The 19,683-nt window shown below is 43.1% G+C and overlaps 1 protein-coding gene across 5 annotated transcripts in view; it reads left to right on the plus strand.

Annotated features, from left to right (window-relative positions):
* Window positions 1-19,683, plus strand: part of KIAA0825 (KIAA0825 ortholog) — a 473,150-nt gene that overhangs the window by 146,185 nt on the left and 307,282 nt on the right. The window lies entirely within an intron of this gene.

The raw sequence follows: 19,683 nt of genomic DNA on the forward strand, positions 1-19,683 counted from the left end.
TGACACAGATTATGTAGACCTTCTTCTAAACAATTGTTAAAAACTGCAGCTTTGCATTAGTTAAGTAGCCCTGATATTTTAATCATAGATGCACTTAAATTATTATCATATTGACTTGAGGCATTTGCTTCTACTATAACATCATCATATATGAAACTTGCTGATACTGCTTGAGTGTTGCTACATAGATGGTAATGTAAACTGTTTGTAGGAAAAGTTAAGGACTTGGGAAGAGATGGGGTGTAGGTTGTAATTACCAAGACGAAAATAAATTATTTTCACATGTACAATATCAAACTTGTTGGACACCCAAGCCCATTGTTTCCTTCTATGCTACACTAGACAGACTACTCACCCATTTACCCCTAGTGTAAAAACAGGACAAATAAATCCTGTTCGGATCAGGAGATTGTAATTTGTCGCTGCTTTTTCTTGTAATATGACCTTCACTGGCATTTTTTCATTATTATATCTCCCAGTCCTCACGGATAAACTATTAATAAAGTGTGTGTTTATACTGTGTGTGTGTGTGTGTGTGTGTATATATATATATATATATATATACTGTGTGTGTGAGTATATGTGTGTATATATATATATATATATATATATATATATGTGTGTATATATATATATATATATATATATATATATATAGTCAGGTGCATAAATATTGGGACATTGCCAGAATTTTCAGATTTTGGCCTCTATTCTCCACCACAATGGCTTTGAAATGAAACAAACAAGATGTGCTTTAACTGCAGACTTTCAGATTTAATTTGAGGATAACTACATCCAAATCAGGTGGACGGTGTAGGAATTACAACGGTTTCTATATGTGCCTCCCACTTTTTAAGGGGCCAAAAGTAATGGGACAAACTAAACAATCCTGAATCTAACTTTCACTTTTTAATACTTTGTTGCAAATCCTTTGCAGGCAATTACAGCCTGAAGTCTGGAATGCATAGACATCACCAGACGCTGGGTTTCATCCCTGGTGATGCTCTGCCAAGCCTCTACTGCAAATGTCTTCAGTTCCTGCTTGTTCTTGGGGCATTTTCCCTTCAGTTTTGTCTTCATCAAGTGAAATGCATGCTCAATCGGATTCAGGTCAGGGGATTGACTTGGCCATTGCATAACATTCCACTTTTTAGCCTTAAAAAACTCTTTGGTTGCTTTTGCAGTATGCTTCGGGTCATTGTCCATCTGCACTGTGAAGCGCCGTCCAATGAGTTCTGAAGCATTTGACTGAATATGAGCATATAATATTGCCCGAAACACTTCAGAATTCATTCTGCTGCTTTTGTCAGCAGTCACATCATCAATAAATACAAGGGAACCAGTTCCATTGGCAGCCATACATGCCCATGCCATGACACTACCACCACCATGCTTCACTGATGAGGTGGTATGTTTTGGATCATGAGCAGTTCCTTTCCTTCTCCATACTCTTCTCTTCCCATCACTCTGGTACAAGTTTATCTTTGTCTCATCTGTCCATAGGATGTTGTTCCAGAACTGTAATGGCTTTTTTAGATGTTATTTGGCAAACTCTAATCTGGTCTTCCTGTTTTTGAGGCTCACCATTGGTTTACATATTGTGGTGAACCCTCTATATTCACTCTTGTGAAGTCTTCTCTTGATTGTTGACTTTGACACATATACACATACCTCCTGGAGAGTATTCTTGATTTGGCCAACTGTTGTGAAGGGGTTTTTCTTCACCAGGGAAATAATTCTTCTGTCATCCACCACAGTTGTTTTCCGTGGTCCTCTGGGTCTTTTGGTGTTGCTGAGCTCTCCGGTGCGTTCTTTCTTTTTAAGAATGTTCCAAACAGTTGATTTGGCCACACCTAATGTTTTAGCTATCTCTCTGATGGGTTTGTTCTGATTTTTCAGCCTAATGATGGCTTGCTTCACTGATAGTGACAGCTCTTTGGATCTCATATTGAGAGTCGACAGCAACTGATTCCAAATGCAAATTTCACACCTAGAATCAACTCCAGACCTTTTACCTGCTTAATTGATAATGAAATAACGAGGGAATAGCCCACACCTGTCCATGAAATAGCTTTTGAGTTGATAGTCCCATTACTTTTGGCCCCTTAAAAAGTGGGAGGCACATTTAGAAACCGTTGTAATTCCTACACCGTTCACCTGATTTGGATGGAATTACCTTCAAATTAAATCTGCAAGTCTGCAGTTAAAGCACATCTTGTTTGTTTCATTTCAAAGCCATTGTGGTGGTGAATAGAGGCAAATATATGACAATTCTGTAAATGTCCCAATATTTATGCACCTGACTGTATTTTATGTAGCACTCCTATAGTCAGGAAGCACGTGATGCCAATGTGTTCTGGATAATTAGTCCAAGGGATGAAAACCACTTGAATAAACCTTAAAAAGAGGGCTTAAACCAAGCCCATAAACACAATATGGTGTAGTATTTTCTTATGCAAACATAATAGACAGTGGACGCAGATTTATGTACGTCCACTGTCTATTATGTTTGCATAAGAAAATGCTACACCATATTGTGTTTATGGGCTTGGTTTAAGCCCTCTTTTTAAGGTTTATTCAAACCCATTTTCCCATTGCCACACGGACCACTAGAAGACTGCTGCCACCTGTTATTATCAGGAGTGTTTTTCCTCACAAAGTATCACAACTTTCTTCAACAATACATGACTTTATTCACATAAGGAACCTAAAAATTTGTGCGCCAGTGTTCATTTTAATATATATATATATATATATATATATATATATATATATATATGTATATATATGTATATATATATACACACACACACGAGGATGAGTCTAAAATTATCTGCACTCCAGTTACATTAAAACTTCTGTCTTATCTACGCTTCCCGTACTAGGTCGCTGTCTCCCCAGGTTTGATCATGTTACATCAGTTCATTTTGTGACTGCAGTGCAAGAAAAACTGGCTGCCCCACTTGTGATTTGCACGAAAAAAGAGCAGCGTACAGTGATTCGTTTTTTGTGGTCTGAGGCTGTGTCTGGTGCTGATATTTATCAAATATTTTGTGGACAGTATGGAGAAAGTGTTTTGTTATGAAGAAGTGTGTATTAATGGATAGAGAAGTTCAAAGAAAGTCGCACAAGTGTTAACCATGAAGAAGGAGTCGGACCCCCGTCCACGTCCGATGAGAACATTAAGTGTGCATGTGACCTGATTCTGTTGGATAGACGAGATAACAGTGGATTATGTTGCAAATAATTTGCAAATCAGCCAATATTCACGTCGGATGAAGAGGGGAAGATGGGGGGGGAGGGGGTGTCAGTTGAACAAGGGGTTATCACCATAACCCCATTATGATTATAGGGTCTGTCAGCAGTTGTGTCCTGTGCAGTCTGTCGTATTGCTAGGTGAAAGATTGATAGTCCAATACACCCAGGGATAGACTGGGGCTAATAATTGACCCTAGTATTATTTTTGTGCGCAAGCCATAGGCACGTGGCCATGTGTCGCTATGGCGTGCTGCAAGTAACGGGGGCAAGGCCTTGCATTACACCTGTCTCAAGCAGCTCCCTCAGTATGAGGCTGCGCGATGTGATTTCACATTGCGTCTGCAAATTAGAAAAGTCTGCTAGCCAAGCAGAGCACCAGGAGATAGAACTGCTTGGCCAGGCCTCCAAAGGGCCCGACTGGTCCATTGACCCTTCTGGCCAACCATTTGCCAGATGACAAGTCCACCTGTGAATACACCTATTGAAAAGCAATAACTGAACATTTTAGCACCACCTCCCACCACCCAGCGCTTACATTAAAAAATAAAACACCAGAATAACCATACAAAAACAAAAAGTACATACAATACACAAGGCCAAGACACGTTATGTCCTACCTACACTTGCCATCTTGAAAACTTGCTTCAACTGCCAGCTGGTGTTCTTTCGGGCTTGTATAATTTATGGAAACTTACAGACCTGTTTTGAAAAGAGATAAGTAATAAACCTCTTAAAAAGCCAAATAATGTATACCTTCATAGCTCTCTCACTGGCCCCTACCTCCATACTGTATCTCTCTGCCTACCCCGTTCAAAGATGCCGCATCATATCACCCCGAGCACCCCTTCCTAGACATCTCTCTTTCTACCTACACCCTCAATATCGCGCACTGCCCCTCAATATCTCTTTCATTACCCACTCTATATCTCTCAATGATCCTTCTATCTCTCATTGCTCCTCCATAGCTCTTTATTGCCCTCTCTAAAGCGCTCTTACTGCCCAACCCAAACTCAACTATCTCCATATCTGTCTGCATCCCAAATCATTATAAGCTTAAACCCCCTCCCTAGTTTTCTCATTGCCACCTCCATAGCTCTTTCACTGACACCTACCTTTATATCTCTCTCCGTACCCCCTTCATATCGTCTCATTGTACCAAGCCAACCTCTTTCCATATCTCACTGCCTCCCCTCCATAGAAGTCTCATTGCCACTTGAGTAGCCCTTAATTCACATCTCGCTGCTGTCTCTTAGCCCCCTGAGTCCCCTCCCTTAATATCTCACTGCCTCCTCAATAACAGGTGCAGACTTTACCCCAGGGACACCCTTAACGCGTTTCTTTCTCATTTGAGAATTTCTTCCTTCTGAAAAAATTCTCATATGAGAAAGGGTGTCCCTGGAGTAAAGTCTGCACCTCTGACCTGCAATTATCCTTGTGGAAGCTCGTACGGAGTATAACAGAATTATCCCAAGCTTGTATTCACACAAAGGAGACTGAGCTCCGTGCTGCGGCTGCTGGTGCTTCGGAGTTGATTGCTCGGACGAAGCGCCTTCGTTGAGCGTATTCATCATCGCGGCTGGGGTCTGGCATTTTCCGACTGCCGCCCTGTCAGGAGAACCGCTACACAACCAGAAGTGATTCTCCCACTAACACCAAGTGCAGAGGCGAGCCCCGGCACTTCACGAAAGAAGACCCACACCAGGTGAGCAGCCCATCTGCGCACATCGCCTGGTTCTAAGACACCTAAGGGTGTTGGAGCACCCCCTAGGAGAGCTGCCGGCCACGATTTAGCCGCAGAGAGGTGGGCACCCTAATATCTTTTTTCGAAAAGAAAAGTATAGCTTCAAGGTTCACATTATTATTCACATTTAATATAAAGCATAACTTACTTGTTCAGGGTCCATAGGGTCCACAGGATCTTTCTTGGGGTATGTAGTTGGAGTGATTCTTTGCACCAAACAGCTTACAGCTTTGAAGCTCCCAGCATGCACAGGTCCTCCTCCCTATATACCCCGCCCCCAGCCACAGGCATTCTGTTTTTTTGTTTGGTGCGTGGCAAGTATCCAGACGCATCGTTTTAACAGCGGGACTGCCTAGGCAGTCCCAGGCTTTTCCTTTTTTGATTTACCTTAGTTTTTTGAACTTCTGAGTTTAGCGGTATTAGGCGCCAAATACGATGAATATACTGTGACTCCTACCTCCGCCGATGCCGAAACACCAGTACCGTTATATGCCCTGGGGATTTCTGCAGGGCCTCAGCTTGGCTTAGCTAGCGGCATTGCTGGGGTCCAGACTGCGATTGGATTCACGGAGATGGCAGGTAAGATGTTTCCTTGTGTGATGAGTCATGCGCGAAGCAGTCCAGGCCTCCGGTGTAGGAGACGCATCGGAGGCAGCTGTGGGTGAAGGTCTCTTTTAATGTGTCCTCACTAAGGCGGCCGGGGCCTTATCATCTGTCGCCGGGGACGGGTAGTAGATGCACTAGGAGCACCTACTACTGTGAGGCCAGCATACCTGTGCCGTCAAAATCGCAGCTTAGGGAAGATAGGCGCTCCCCCGGCCACAACTTCCGGTTGCGGATTCCCGCATCTGGTTTGCTGCTTCTGACTACCTTGTGTGTGAGATGCTCATAGTTCACCTTGGGTGCGCTGTTGAAAGCTGTTGGTCTCAGAGGTTAGGTCTGTCTCCTGTATACCTCTCCCTTGGGTCAGGTATATAGCACTCTATATCCTACCAATACCCCTGAGAGGGCTGGTCAGTAGATTCAGAGTCCATTGCATTAGCATTTGACTGTGAATGCTAGCTGCTGTATTTATACTGCCTTTTTGTTTTCAAAACTGTCAGATATATCTATCACTGTGTATCTCCTCATCCATCTGAAGGTGTGTGGGGTTTTTCATTTAAAGTCACACTGCATTTATATTCTATACCTTATACCTGTTACACATTGCCATGTCTAAAGGTAAAGGAGGGAAGGATGAGATTCCTGTGCTGGAATCATGTAAATCCTGTTTTGCAGGCCTGTTTGAGTAGGATTTTGTGCAAGATGGGTTGTGTAGTGCCTGTTGTAAACAGCCTCCTTTTCTATCTTTGTACACCTGCACCAGCACAAGAACCACCCAGGGGGCCTCTTAGTCTCAGGTTTTGTCGCATTTGGTGGACAGGGCTGTAGCTTTGCGTGCTCCTGCCACGATATTGCCTCCTGCTATGGGGTACACACAGCATTTGCATCCTTCTATGTTTATGTCCCCAATGAATCCCTGTTTTTTTTATTCCTCAGCTCACTCTAGTCAGAGTATGCTGCCGTCTATAGCCCCTCAGTAGGTGTTACAGGTGAATAGACCAGTGGCAGTAAAGCAGGGGTACAAGAGTGGTTCTTTTCAGACGTTACCTCAGGATTCTGACTAAACCTCCTCATCACACTCTGATACTTAGAGTTTGGGTTCTTACTCAGTGAAAGAAGATCATCAATCCTCTGTGGATGTCCCCTCTCTGGTGAGAGCGGTTAGATATGTCCCCAATATAGAGGAAGAGAAGGTTCAGCCGAAATCTAAGACTCCAGTGTTTAGGTGTCAGAAGGTGGCGAAAGATTATTTTACTCAGTCTGAACAACTGACGAATCTCATGTCTGAAGCATGGTGTACTCCAAATAAACATTTTCATGTTACAAGGAATTTAACCTCTCGATACCCATTTGCACTTATTGAGTGTAACAAATGGGAAATCCCTCCATCGGTAGATGCTCATGTAACTGGAGTGATCAAGAGCTCTACATTACCCATTCCTGCAGCATCCTCATTGAAAGAGGTTACAGATAGAAAACTTGATAACTATTTCAAATCAGTGTTTTAATTATCTGGAGCTATTACCAGACCAGCTATGGCTGTAGCCTGGGTAGCCAAAGCTATGGAAGAATGGACGACGGCTCTGGAGGATAGCATGCCGAATGCTAACAGAGAACCGCTTTCTCATCTCAGGCAGATGCAAGAAGCAGCTATGTATATGGGGGTAGCGGTCATTGATGCAGGTATCTTGGCTTAGGGTATCAGCAACTTCGTTTGCGGCTCGAAGAACCCTTTGGCTAAAAACCTGGAAGGCGGCTACAGGGTCCAAGAAGGCCCTGGAGTCTTTGCCTTTTGTTGGGAAGGTACTGCTTGGACCAGAGCTAGATGGCATAGTGTCTTCTCTGGCGACATCTAAATCTGCGGGGTTGCCATCTACGACTACCCCTAAGTATAGGCAGTCTTCAGCTCGGTCCTTTCGCCCACAGGACTCTCCTCCCCCTGGAAGGGTCTCAGGATGGGAGGCCGACTTCTACAGTTTGCTCATGCCTGGCATCAGACAACTACGGATGCCTGGGTTTGAGAGGTGGTCTCTCATGGTTACGCCATCACGTTCTTGAGGCATCCTCCTCAGAGGTTTGTTGGTACAACCCTTCCTGTAGACCCTGTCAGATCTTTGGCCTTCCGGGAGGCTATTGGGGCCTTCCTGAGGTAGGGAGTCATAATCCCTGTTCCTGTGACGCAACAGGGAAGGGGTTATTATTCAAATTTATTTTTGATTCAGAAATCAAATGGGTCACATCGCCCTATCCTGAATCTGAAGTCTCTTAACAGATTCATCCATGTGCCCAAATTCCGTATGGAAACCCTGCTGGCAATGGAGCCTGAAGATTTCATGGTCTCCCTGGACATACAGGATGCTTATCTGCATGTTGCTATTGCACAATCTCACCAAGGATTTCTGAGAATGGCGGTAGATCAGCAAAATTACCAATTACAGGTTCTACCCTTCAGAGTGGCCACAGCCCTTGGGTATTTACCAAGATAATGGCAGTCATGACGGCTCATCTCAGACTACAAGGAGTCAGGATACTGCCATATTTGGATGACCTCCTGATATTAGTACAATCTCAGGAGATGGTACCTACAAGAGCACGACTGGATAATCAATTGGAAAAAGTCTTCTCTTTCTCCAACTCAGCAGATGGTGCACTTAGGGGCACTGCTGGACTCTCTGGGACAGAGGATTCTTCTACCAGAGAACAAAGATTGAATTACTACAATCTCGTGTGCACAGTCTACTTTGCAAGCAGGAAGTATCCGTTCACTTGGCAATGCAGGTGATGGGCTCCATGGTGTCCACATTCGATGGTGGCTTATGCCCAGTTCTGCTCCAGGTTCCTGCAGCAATGGATTCTATCTCATTGGGATGGTCGGTATCATCAGATAAAGGACCTCATTCAGAGTCGGTCGAAGCGACCACACGGTCGTATGGGAAAAGGGGCCGGATATGCAAATGATTCCCTCGCAAGTTGCGTCCCTAAGTTCGGCTCTGTAGCTGGCCGACCAAGGGGAGGAAGCGGCCGGAATTCAAAAAAATATGCCCCCTTCTCGTACGCATTGCACGTCATCTCCGGGCATATAAGGATTAATCGAGACCATCGGGAACCATCGGAACTGGTCGTAGAGCTTAAGGTTGACCATACCCTCTCTTAAGCTCTACGATCATGTCAGTGTAAAAACCTCCCATGTCACATGTGCCATGACGCTACTTTGTTAATTATGCACTCCCATAAACCGTATGCACTCCCATAAAATGCCGTTCGCATAATTAGGCATGCCTGCGTTTGGATCTCCACTCCCCCATTTTCAAGCACCTTCCCCTGTTACCACCCACAAACGCCTCAATCTGTCACTCAAACTACCGACCTGGCTGTGTTCAAGGAGAGAGAAATTTCTGATCGTAGCGGCTAGTTTGCGCACGCGCATTGCGAACTTTACGCATGCGCAGTATAGCGAACATCGGTGGCGTATGACCGTGCGGCCGCTTCAACTGACTCTGAATGAGGTCCAAAGTCTCAGATGATCTGCATTTCGCTAGAGGTTCAGCTCTCCCTCGCCTGGTGGCTGCAGATGACTCATCTAGACAAGGGTCGCCCGTTATGGGTCCTAGATTGGGTACTCCTCACCACGGATGCAAGTCTGCGAGGATGGGGTGCGGTGACAGTTCTTCACACCTTTCAGAGAAGGTGGATGGATCAGGAAAGCCACCTACAGATAAATGTTTTGGAGCTTCGTGCAGTGCACAGAGCGCTCATTCTGGCGCAGGACCTACTTCAGGACAGGTCTGTCCAGATTCAGTTCGACAATGCGACTGCGGTAGCCTATATCGATCATCAAGGAGGCATACAAAGTCCTGCAGCCATGAGGGAAGTAACGAACATTCTACTGTGGGCAGAATGCCATCTTCCAGCAATCACTACAATATTCATCCCAGGAGTCCTCAACTGGGAAGTGGACTTCCTAAGTCGTCAGGACATACACGCCGGAGAATGGGCTCTTCATCCAGAGGTCTTTCAACTCCTGGTGGACAAGTGGGGACTACGAGACGTAGACCTCATGGCATTACGCCACAACAGCAAGGTCCCCAGGTTCAGGTCCAGAAAAAGGGACTTATCAGCCGCCTTCGTGGACGCTCTAACGGTGAGTTGGGACTTCAGGTTGGCATACCTGTTTCCTCCAATCTCCCTCCTCCCAAGGGTCATCAGAAAGTTCAAGCAGGAGGGCAGCAGGATAATACTAATAGCTCCTGCTTGGCCCAGGAGACATTGGTTCACCGATCTGAAATGTCTATTTATAGACAGTCCACTTCCACTGCCTCTATGACTGGATTTGTTAGTGCAGGGTCCCTGCTTATATCCGGATTTACCTCGGCTGGCTTTGACGGCATGGCTCTTGAGTCTTCCGTCTTAAAGGCCAAAGGTTTCGCTATTTTAGTGATCCAGACAATGCTGAGGGAAAGGAAGCTGGCTTCGACCTGCATCTATCACAGGATTTGGCATTAATTTTTTCTTTGGTGTTCCCACAGAAAATATGTCCCTAAAGTTTTCAGGGTCTCGCGAGTGCTTGCTTTTCTTCAGGTGGGATTAGACTTCGGTGTTCGCCTGGCTACCTTGAGAGTTTAGGTTTCTTCATTGTCAGTATGGTTCCAGCGCAGAATAACTCCCCTGCCGGATGTTAGAACATTTTTGCAGGGGGTTCTCTGTCTGCAACCTCCATTTGTCCCTCCGGTGGCACCGTGGGATTTATCTTTGGTTCTCAGGGCACTGCAAGCTTCTCCTTTTGAGCCCTTGGAAAAAGTGGACCTTAGATGGTGGAAAGCGAAGACACTTTTTCTCCTCGCTATTTCTTCAGCTCGCAGAATTTCTGAATTGGCAGCACTGTCATGCCCCATTTTTTATTTTTCATCAAAATAGAGCTGTCCTCTAAGGTGGTATCCCGTTTTCATATTAATGAAGACATTCTAGTCCCAGCCTTTAAGTCTTCAGATCTTTCTAAGGGTGAAGCTTCCCTGGAAGTGGTTCCTGCTCTATGTATCTACGTAGATCGTACCAGCTCCATCAGGAAATCAGATGCGCTCTTTGTGTTACAGTATATGGGTTTCACAAACGAGATTGGCCAGCTAACAAACAAACTTTGGCTCGCTGGTTGCGTATGACTATTTCTCAGGTCTATATACAGCCTGATCTCCCTGTCTCGGACAAGGTGATAGCGCACTCTACTCGGTCTGTGGGACCATCGTGGGCAGTTAGACATGGTGCCTCGGCTGAACAGTTGGGCAAGGCGGCCACTTGGTCTTCCGTCCATACCTTTATCAAATTCTATGCATTTGATACTTTTGCCTCCCAGGATGCTTCCTTTGGGCAGTGGATTCTCCCCTCTGATCAGGAGCGTCCCCACCCTTAAGGGAACTGCTTTAGGACATCCCCAAGGTAGATCCTATGGACCCTGAAGAAGAAAATCAGAGTTATGGTATAGAGTAGAGTAGAGGTATAAAGGGCCTGATTCAGAGCCGGACGCTATTTGCGCTCGCTCATCCAGAAAATAGGGGTGGCTATTCAAATGAACCGTTCGCTGTTTTGCGGTCTGTTCACGCCTCTAGGTCTGAACGAGCGAACAAAACTTGCGGTCGTTTTTTGGGAAACTACGCCCCCTGGCCGCTCGCATCCTATGTCATGTCCGCTATTTATTAGATTAATCGAGAACATCGAACAGGGTATGAGCTGCTCGCTATTCTTGTGGTTGGTTTTTGCTACCACAATTTTGCGAGCAGCTCTGGCTAAAAAAAAACCCAGTGACGTGGTCAATGACGCTGCTGTTTTAAATATGCACACCCATAAAATGCCCGTTTTGACCTTTAAGCACGCCTGCGATCGGATCTCCACTCCCCGTTTTCAAGCACCTTCCCCTGTTACCACCCACATACGCCTCATCCTGTCACTCAAATTATCAGGCATACGCTATTTTGCGAGCACATGAATTTCGGCCGCACTGACTGGTTCGCGCATGCGTATATCGATCCGTACGTATGCGCAGTTTGGCAAACATCGCTCGGAGCGAACGAGCTGCCGCTTACGAGTGGCTCTGAATCAGGCCCAAAGTTTACTCTTTTTCTTCGAGGTCCATAGAGTTCACAGGGCACCCTCCCTGACGCACCTGGCCTCAGTTGGGATCTGTTCCTTTCTTTTTGTATCACTGAATCCCTCTTCGTGTTTTCAGAGTGTTTCTTGGGTACATTGTACTTCCTTCTCCACTTTCTGTCTCTTGCCATTAGGCTTGTTTACAAACTAAATGCCTGTGGCTGGGGGCAGAGTATATAGGGAGGAGGACCTGTGCATGCCGGGAGCTTCAAAGCTGTAAGCTGTTTGGTGCAATGGATTACTCCAACTACATACCCCAAGGTAGATCCTGTGGACCCTATGGACCTTGAAGAAAAAGAGTTAACTGAGGTATGTTATACCTTAACTCTAATTTTTATTGTGTTCAATAAAATAAGTAAACACAACCTCCTACGTAAAACACAGGCACTTTAAAAAAAATAAAAAAAAAAACTTTCTGTGGCATATACTTAGTACCTCAAAGGCTGTAATCTCAGTACATTGGAGGTCTGCTACTGTCCCCACCATTAAAGAATGGTGTGCTCGACTGGACTATTGTATGTCTATGGATGACATTATTTTACCTCTACAACATGGTCAGCAAGATTTCAAAGCAATCTGGTACCCTTGGCTTCTATATATGGAATCTGATCATTACAAATCGCTCTGTGAGGGGATGGTGTGGTGAAGTATAGGGAGGTTTATGTCCTCCTTCGAGGGTGCAGTTAATTGCTTTGACAGGCTACTCCCTTATTTTCATTTTCATTGTATTGTTTTATATTCCTTTTCCTGGCAGTGAGGTTCTTTCCTTCTTTTTTTTTTCTTTCTTTTTTTCTTGCCTTTTTCTTTCTTTTTCCTTTTATTCCTTTAGTATGTTGTGTTTTTTGTTTGTGTTTTTGAGAAGTGTTATTTATTTAAAAAATGTGAACAATATTTATTGTTAATTTTTCTGACTTCATGCTAACTGTATTACGATACGATTTGCTGTTTCTATAACTTTTATGGCATGTTTATTTTATTTGATGTTGGTTCTCAATAAAAATAAATTGCAAAAAAATAAATAAGTAAACACAATTAGAAGCAAAATATTAAAGTTTAAAATGTGAAGAAAAATAAAGTTGTGGTTAAAATCTGAAAAATTACACTGCTGAGTCTGACTCGGTGGTGTTATGCAAATGCGTGGACTATAGAGGGATCCGAACATGGGTGAATCCTTCTTCGCAACCCTGGGCCTCTGAAAGATGGCTTTGTTTCCCACAGGCAAACTTCAAAGACTTGCAAAACAAATAGGTGTGGAGTCCCCACTAAGAAAAGAACAGCCTGTGTAAGCCGGCGAGGGGAAACAATATATTTGAACCCTAAATTGCAAGCAAAGATCAGGAACCCAAATGTTCTAATGCCAACGAGGTGGTTGGCTGTGCTCCCCTGAGTCATAAATACAACATTATAAGGAAAAAGGGAACGAAGACTCTTAGTTGGGGGCACTCTTATGTGAAAATGATATAGTTAAAACATAACTTTTAATAAGCCATATTAAAATAGGTGAGAAAGTTTTTTCATATAATCTAATAAAAAAACAAGAAACAATGCAAAAAAGTAAAAATGAAAAATATAAGATATGTGCTTATACACGTATCTTACAGCGTTTGGTTAAGCTAAACAATTCGCCTTGCCAATTTGACACTGCTTACTGGGATATTCACTCACATAAGCACATATCTTATATTTTTAGTTTTTCCGGTTTTTCTTTTTCTTTTTTGCATTGTTTTTTATTATTATTATTATTAGATTATATAAAAAATCCTTCTCACCTATTTTAATATGGCTTATTAAAAGTTATGTTTTAATGATATAATTTTCACATAAGAATGCCCCCAAACAAGAGTCTCCTTTCCCTTTTTCCTTGTAAAACTCTAAAAACTTTCAGTTTTGGAGTTTGCTGAATACTAGGCAGCCTCATCGGGCCTCTAATGACATGACAGAATGTGATGTATACCGTATGTACCTAGGCCATGGTAATGCAACTTACATTTCACTGGAATGGGGAAAACTGAGATGAAAAAGGACTTGAAAAAACTATTTGGGAGAAGTTAAGTAACAGCACAGTGTGTCATCTCGAGGGTGAATAATCTCCTGGAAAGCAGAAAAGGGGCATCACTGCACATTATTCAAATATAATATTACTAGTATGTAAGTCACTTATTAAACTACATCTTGAATATGGGGTACAGTTTTTTTTAAACATTACATTTTTATTGTTTCGAATTTATAAGGGTAGGATCTGGGATACAGAAATAAAAAGGGAAGGGATCAGGGAAACAGAAAAATACAAATACAAAGAGTATATAGGTACAATATTTGCATAGGAACTAACAAAAATAGCCTGGTAATATTGACACAAATCGGAACAGGCAACTGTTTTCATCAATTAACATATAATCACGTTATTTTGATCTAGTAATCACACATTGCAAACAACTAAACTGACGAGATATAGACTACCAGCTATAGTAATGTCTTCCAGATGGACACAGCCATAGGAGGGGCATGACAACTGTCCCCATAACCTCCAATGATCCACTGAGCTTGGTTATTTATCCAGAATTTAATAGTTTGGGTCTCTGGGTTAGGGTTTTGAGGACCAGTATTCTGACCAATTCAGCCACTGAATTAGCGGATTGGATGGTGTTGTGGAGTAGCTTACTCCAGCTGTTTCAAACTCAAAATGAGATTGGACCTTTTTTTCTATATCTTCCAAAGTGGGGATTATAGAAGATCTCCAATTTTGGGCCAACATTATTTTAGTGAATATCAGGACGTGTCCCATTAAATAACGTCGTTAAAGGTCATATCGTCTTTGAATATATGAAAGATAGCTATAACCGGGTGTGGAGGGACAGAAATCTTTACAATTTTTGATATTAAAATAAACACCTCTTTCCAAAGCGGAGTGATAAAAGGGCAAGTCCAAAATATGTGGAGTAAAGAGCCGATATGGCCACAGTTCCGCCAACATAAATTGGAGTGGGATGATGAGATAGTATGCATTAGTTTAGGCGTAAAATATTGTCTGTGAAGCAACCTATAATATTGTTCCATATGCGACATACATTTTGAAACTTTATGACTAGTTTTATAAATTAGACGGCAGTCATCTTCAGAGAAGACACAAGAGAGATCTGTTTCCCATTTCACAATTGTTACAGGTTTGTTGAATTCTGTGGGAGTCGTTAATTGAGAGTACCACCATGTAATGGCTCCTTTGTTATTAACTTTACTTAGTTGATTTGCTAAGAGTTTAGGGAGATCTTTAATGATGTATGGGGGTGGAATTGTACTTTTTTAGCCAATGTCTTATTTGTAAATATTTATAAAACTCTGAAAGAGGTGTGGAATTGTGCATTAATTTGGGTAAATGGTTGAAGCGTGCCAAGTGTAGTTATTTCTTTAAGGGAGAAAATACCCTGAGATTTCCAAGTTTCAAAGCTTAAATTTGGTATTAAAGCGGCCAGTCCTTCCAGTGAAAGACCCGTGGAAGGAAGGCCAACTTCTGGTAACGCATTAACCATTTCTAACCAGGCTTTCCTGGTTGTGGATATCGTTGTACATTTTTCGATCCAAGGAATCCTAACATGAGATGGCAACCAGAGACAATCTGTGAGTGGGAATGGAGTAGCCAAATCCCATTCCAACTGGACCCATGGCATCAATTCCCCCTTTGAAAACCAAGGATTTACTTGTGCTAGTAGGGATGCTATTTGGTACTTGCGAAGATCCGGGAGTCCTAATCCTCCCTCCGTCTCAGCATTTTCAATGTACGAAAAAAATATAATAACTTTGGTAGTACCACCATTTTTAAGGTAGAAAGTCCGATATTTGTGTAGTTGGTAGAAGTTTCGTAAATAAATCCGTCACATATGCTGTCAACTGTGAATTTGGAATTGTCTCCGGATTCCCCCGAAGCTTGAGATTATTTCGCCTAGACATATCTTCCAGATCTGCGGCCTTAATCCTCAGGGATGTGACTTCTGATTGTAACTCTTCATGAAGAGTTATCAATTCATTATGTGACTTTACGACCTCTTCTAACTTGTTCTCCAAATGGTCTGTGCGGGACCCCAACTCGTCCACCGATCGTTGACAGGATTGCAAGGCTGATTTAAATTCGGGAGTAATATCGTCCTTTAAAAGAGGCTAGGAGCATCCTCATGGAGCCCATTGTGAGTGGGGCATCGTCTGCAACTTCCAGTTGTTTGGGGGCAGCTCGTGTGAGGTCGTCAGGTGGGACGTCCAAAGCAGACGGGTGTTTACTGCTTTTATTAGACGATGGGCCTGCTTTATCGCTTTGTGAGGAAGGAGACGCCTTGAAGAACGATACTGGTGGAACAGTCGAAGGCTTTGGGAGTTAAGGCGCCATCACAGAAGAGCTGGTGGTCCGCTGTTATGTATTAGATATCGGATACAGAAGCCTGTACTGTTACTCAATATATAAACGGGCGATGGAGGGTCAGATTGGAATTAGTGAAGATGAGCCAACATATTGTAACAATAATGTTAATCACTTGGAACGATAAGACATACCTGTTGACAGGGTTAAAGGCTATTTAATTATCCGGGCACAGGATAGCTTAGAACAGGAGTCACCCCGCAGTGCGTCCGGTCCCCTAAGCCTCTAGGTCTCGCCCCCGGTCAGTGGGTTTCACAAGGTGAGTTGGCCTTACAGAGGACCAGGTGGTAAATAAGTGCTCCTGTATGGATCTGGGTCCCCTGTCAGCACCTGTGTTTCGTCTGAGGATGCAGGTCCAGAAGGTGCTGAAGGGTCGCAGGTCCCACTTGCAGCGCCACAGCGGCAGGTAAGATGGCCAATATGGGGTACAGTTTTAATTAATTTAATGCCTTTCTTATACATAATGGTGCATGTAGCTATAATTAGAGGACAGTATGACTGATGCAGGGAATTATCTTGTCTGTGCAGTACAGTATGTGTGGGGTCAGGGTGGATTCCTTCTTTCCCTGTGGTAGTTTTGTTTTGCCTTGCTCTGGACCAACAGGCTTAGAACCTTCTGTAGGCACTGCACATGCATCGCAGAGAGCATAATCTCCCCCTATGAATGTAGACCACAATTGAAATTAAATTAAGTATTGCCAGTTAAGCATTCTTCGGGGCTGATTCAGAGTTGTACGCAAACTTGATGGTTTACGTACAACTTCAATGTTTGGAGATCTGCGCAGGATCTGCACTTCACATGTGCAGATCTCCTCCTGTGAGATTGTTCGCAGTGTCGGACGCCGAAACCTGCGCCCTTTCAGTGGCAGAGTGGGGGTGGCGTTAGGCAACGTTTCGGGAAAAGGTGGCATGCCGGCTCCAATTTCTAGGCATGCTGAAGCCAGTGGCTGCGTCCGTGTATGAAGCTTCAACTGCATGAGTACACCGGCTATCCTGAGTAACCTGAAGGCTACTCAGATGACCGATGGTCACTCAGTGTGATCCGATGCTGTGTTTTCGGGTGCAGCTGTGAATCACATAAGCCATCAGGAGGCGTCTGTTTACACAAGACACCTCCTCTGGCATTAGCATATTATTATTGTTAAATCAAGTCTTGTGGTTATTTTCTTATAGTGGAAACCAATATCGGATCTGGTTGATAAATGGGGAGGGGACATTGGTCCTGCTTTTCTTTTGTGTTTATTGCACACTGCAACAACCCTGGAATGAGCAGAGGTAACTGTCAATCACTGTCAGTCCTCCTCTGTTCAAGCACTTCTGTGCCTGATGGTTATCTCCGTTCAGACCAGACACTGTGATACACTAGGCACAGTGCACATGTACTTTTTATTCATCTGACATGAGTCGTATGATTATTTCTGGTAGCAGAAGAAAATATTTCAGGTCATTTTAATGTTATACTGGAAGTGATACATCATGTTTCCTTAAATAGCAGCAAGTGGAATGTTAACAAAACACCTGGCATTAGGATACACCTTGACGTGTTCTTCATCTGTAAATTGGTCAGGAAAGGAATATTTAGCATAACTGAAGGAAAAGCAGGGGAATAAATGCATGTTGATAGCTTTGTCTGTGATGTCTTCTTTACTAGATTGTTATATCCAGATAGTGCTTCTCATTAGTGTTATTTGACCTTCAAAGCCCAAGGAGCCACTTGTTATTTCAGTACCTAATTAATTAACATCTTCTGTTTTATCTGTACAGCAATCGTTCTTTGTTTTATCTAAATTATTTCCACAGGCAACAAATTATTAAGACATTGTGTTGAGTATGTAACTTGTATATGGTGTACAAAAGGAAGATTAAGTAATTGGGATAGCAATATTACTCCCTTATAATGGATACTGGTAGTGTAGTATAGAAATTCCTGTTGTATATTTTTTTGTTTTTTTTTATGCCATCTGTGCTTATTGAGTCAAACAGCAATTAGCAGTTACAATCCAGCTAGGTAAAAACAAATACAGGAGAAGGAACCACATTGAACAAATATGTAAATCACTGACAATCTCCAAGAATAACATAGGAATATAAAAGAAATAAACAAATTTACAAATTTGGTGCTGTGAGTAATTATTAAACCTAAAAAACACATATTTCAAAACAACAGAAACAAAGGGGAGGGAAGGATGAGGTAAGAGAACGAAGGAAAGCACTTAGAAGTACAAATTAGGGCGGAGGTAGAAGGGAGGGACTTCTGGGGAAGGGAGGAGAGAGGGCTGAAAGAGGGCCACTGCAGACCAGTGAGGAAAATTGCCAGGTCAAGCAAGGATCATGGGTGAGCGAGAAGAGGTCCTATCGGGAACCAGGAGGAAAGAGCAGAGGAGAGGAGAGTGGTACGGGAATTGAAAGCACTGGAAGGGAACAGCCACTAGGGAGAGGCATGCAGTGGAATTTATTGTCTTGGGCTTTTTAAACATCAACCAGTCATACCATGTGGAGGTAAACTCTGAGTTTTTCAGCAAAATTGTAGAAGTTAAATCTTCGATCATCATATAAAGATCAATCCTCTGGAACTGAGAGACGGATGGTGGGGAGGGGGACCTCCAAACTCAGGAAATTACTGCTCTAGCAGCATTCATTAGATGTCTAATCACTTTTTGTACTGTGAGAGGGGTAAATCCATTAGATTGAAGAGCCAGAACTCAGGTGTGAAAAGGAGTGGGAACCCAGTGACTAGCTCCAAAAGTCTCCTGGCTACCAAAAGCCCATCAATGAGGAGCAATGCTTCCAGATATACAGCAGTGTGCCTGGTATCTGACCGCATTGCCAGTAGAGATCTGAATGACTTGGAAACATCTTCTTAAGGAGAGTAGGGCACCAGTACCATTGTGAGAGTATTTGTACTGTGTTTCCAGTACAACTATAGAGGAAGAGCTGGCATGTGCCAGTTGTATATTATATTGCAGGAGAATTGATACAGTACTTGTCGCAGAATCTTAAATATGTGTCTCATGTAAATGAACCATGTCACCATTACTTAGCATATTAGTGCTCATTACACAGTCATGAGGCCTTATAGGGTCATTCTATGCTGCAGGCTGATAGCAGGGAGTAGGGTGTCTCTCCCCACATCACCTCCTTGTCACAGCATTTCACATGAGAGTATGGGTCATGACCTTGTAAACTACTTTGTGGAGCAGTGAGCATTCCAAGTTTTTCCTACACTGTCCACTTCAAAACAGTGTCCCCAACATACCATCAAATAAATGACCATTATGAGGGGATTGTTAAGCAGTTGAAGAGAATTTTTTAAATTAGCCACACAACCCTGATATAAAAAAACAAATACAATACAAGACTGTATTGCATATTGGGAATGTGCAATCAGAGACTAAACTAAGAGAAAAAAGTGTTGCTCATTAGACTAGTGAAACCACATGTTGCGCTCTTCATTTTTGTATTACTGTTATACCACACTTCATACTTGCCTACTCTCAGGGTGTTCATGCGAAAGGGTGCTTTATGGTCATATCTACTC

Source organism: Taudactylus pleione, unplaced genomic scaffold, assembly GCF_031769625.1.
Source record: "Taudactylus pleione unplaced genomic scaffold, aTauple2 ptg000370l, whole genome shotgun sequence".
NCBI lineage: Eukaryota > Metazoa > Chordata > Amphibia > Anura > Myobatrachidae > Taudactylus > Taudactylus pleione.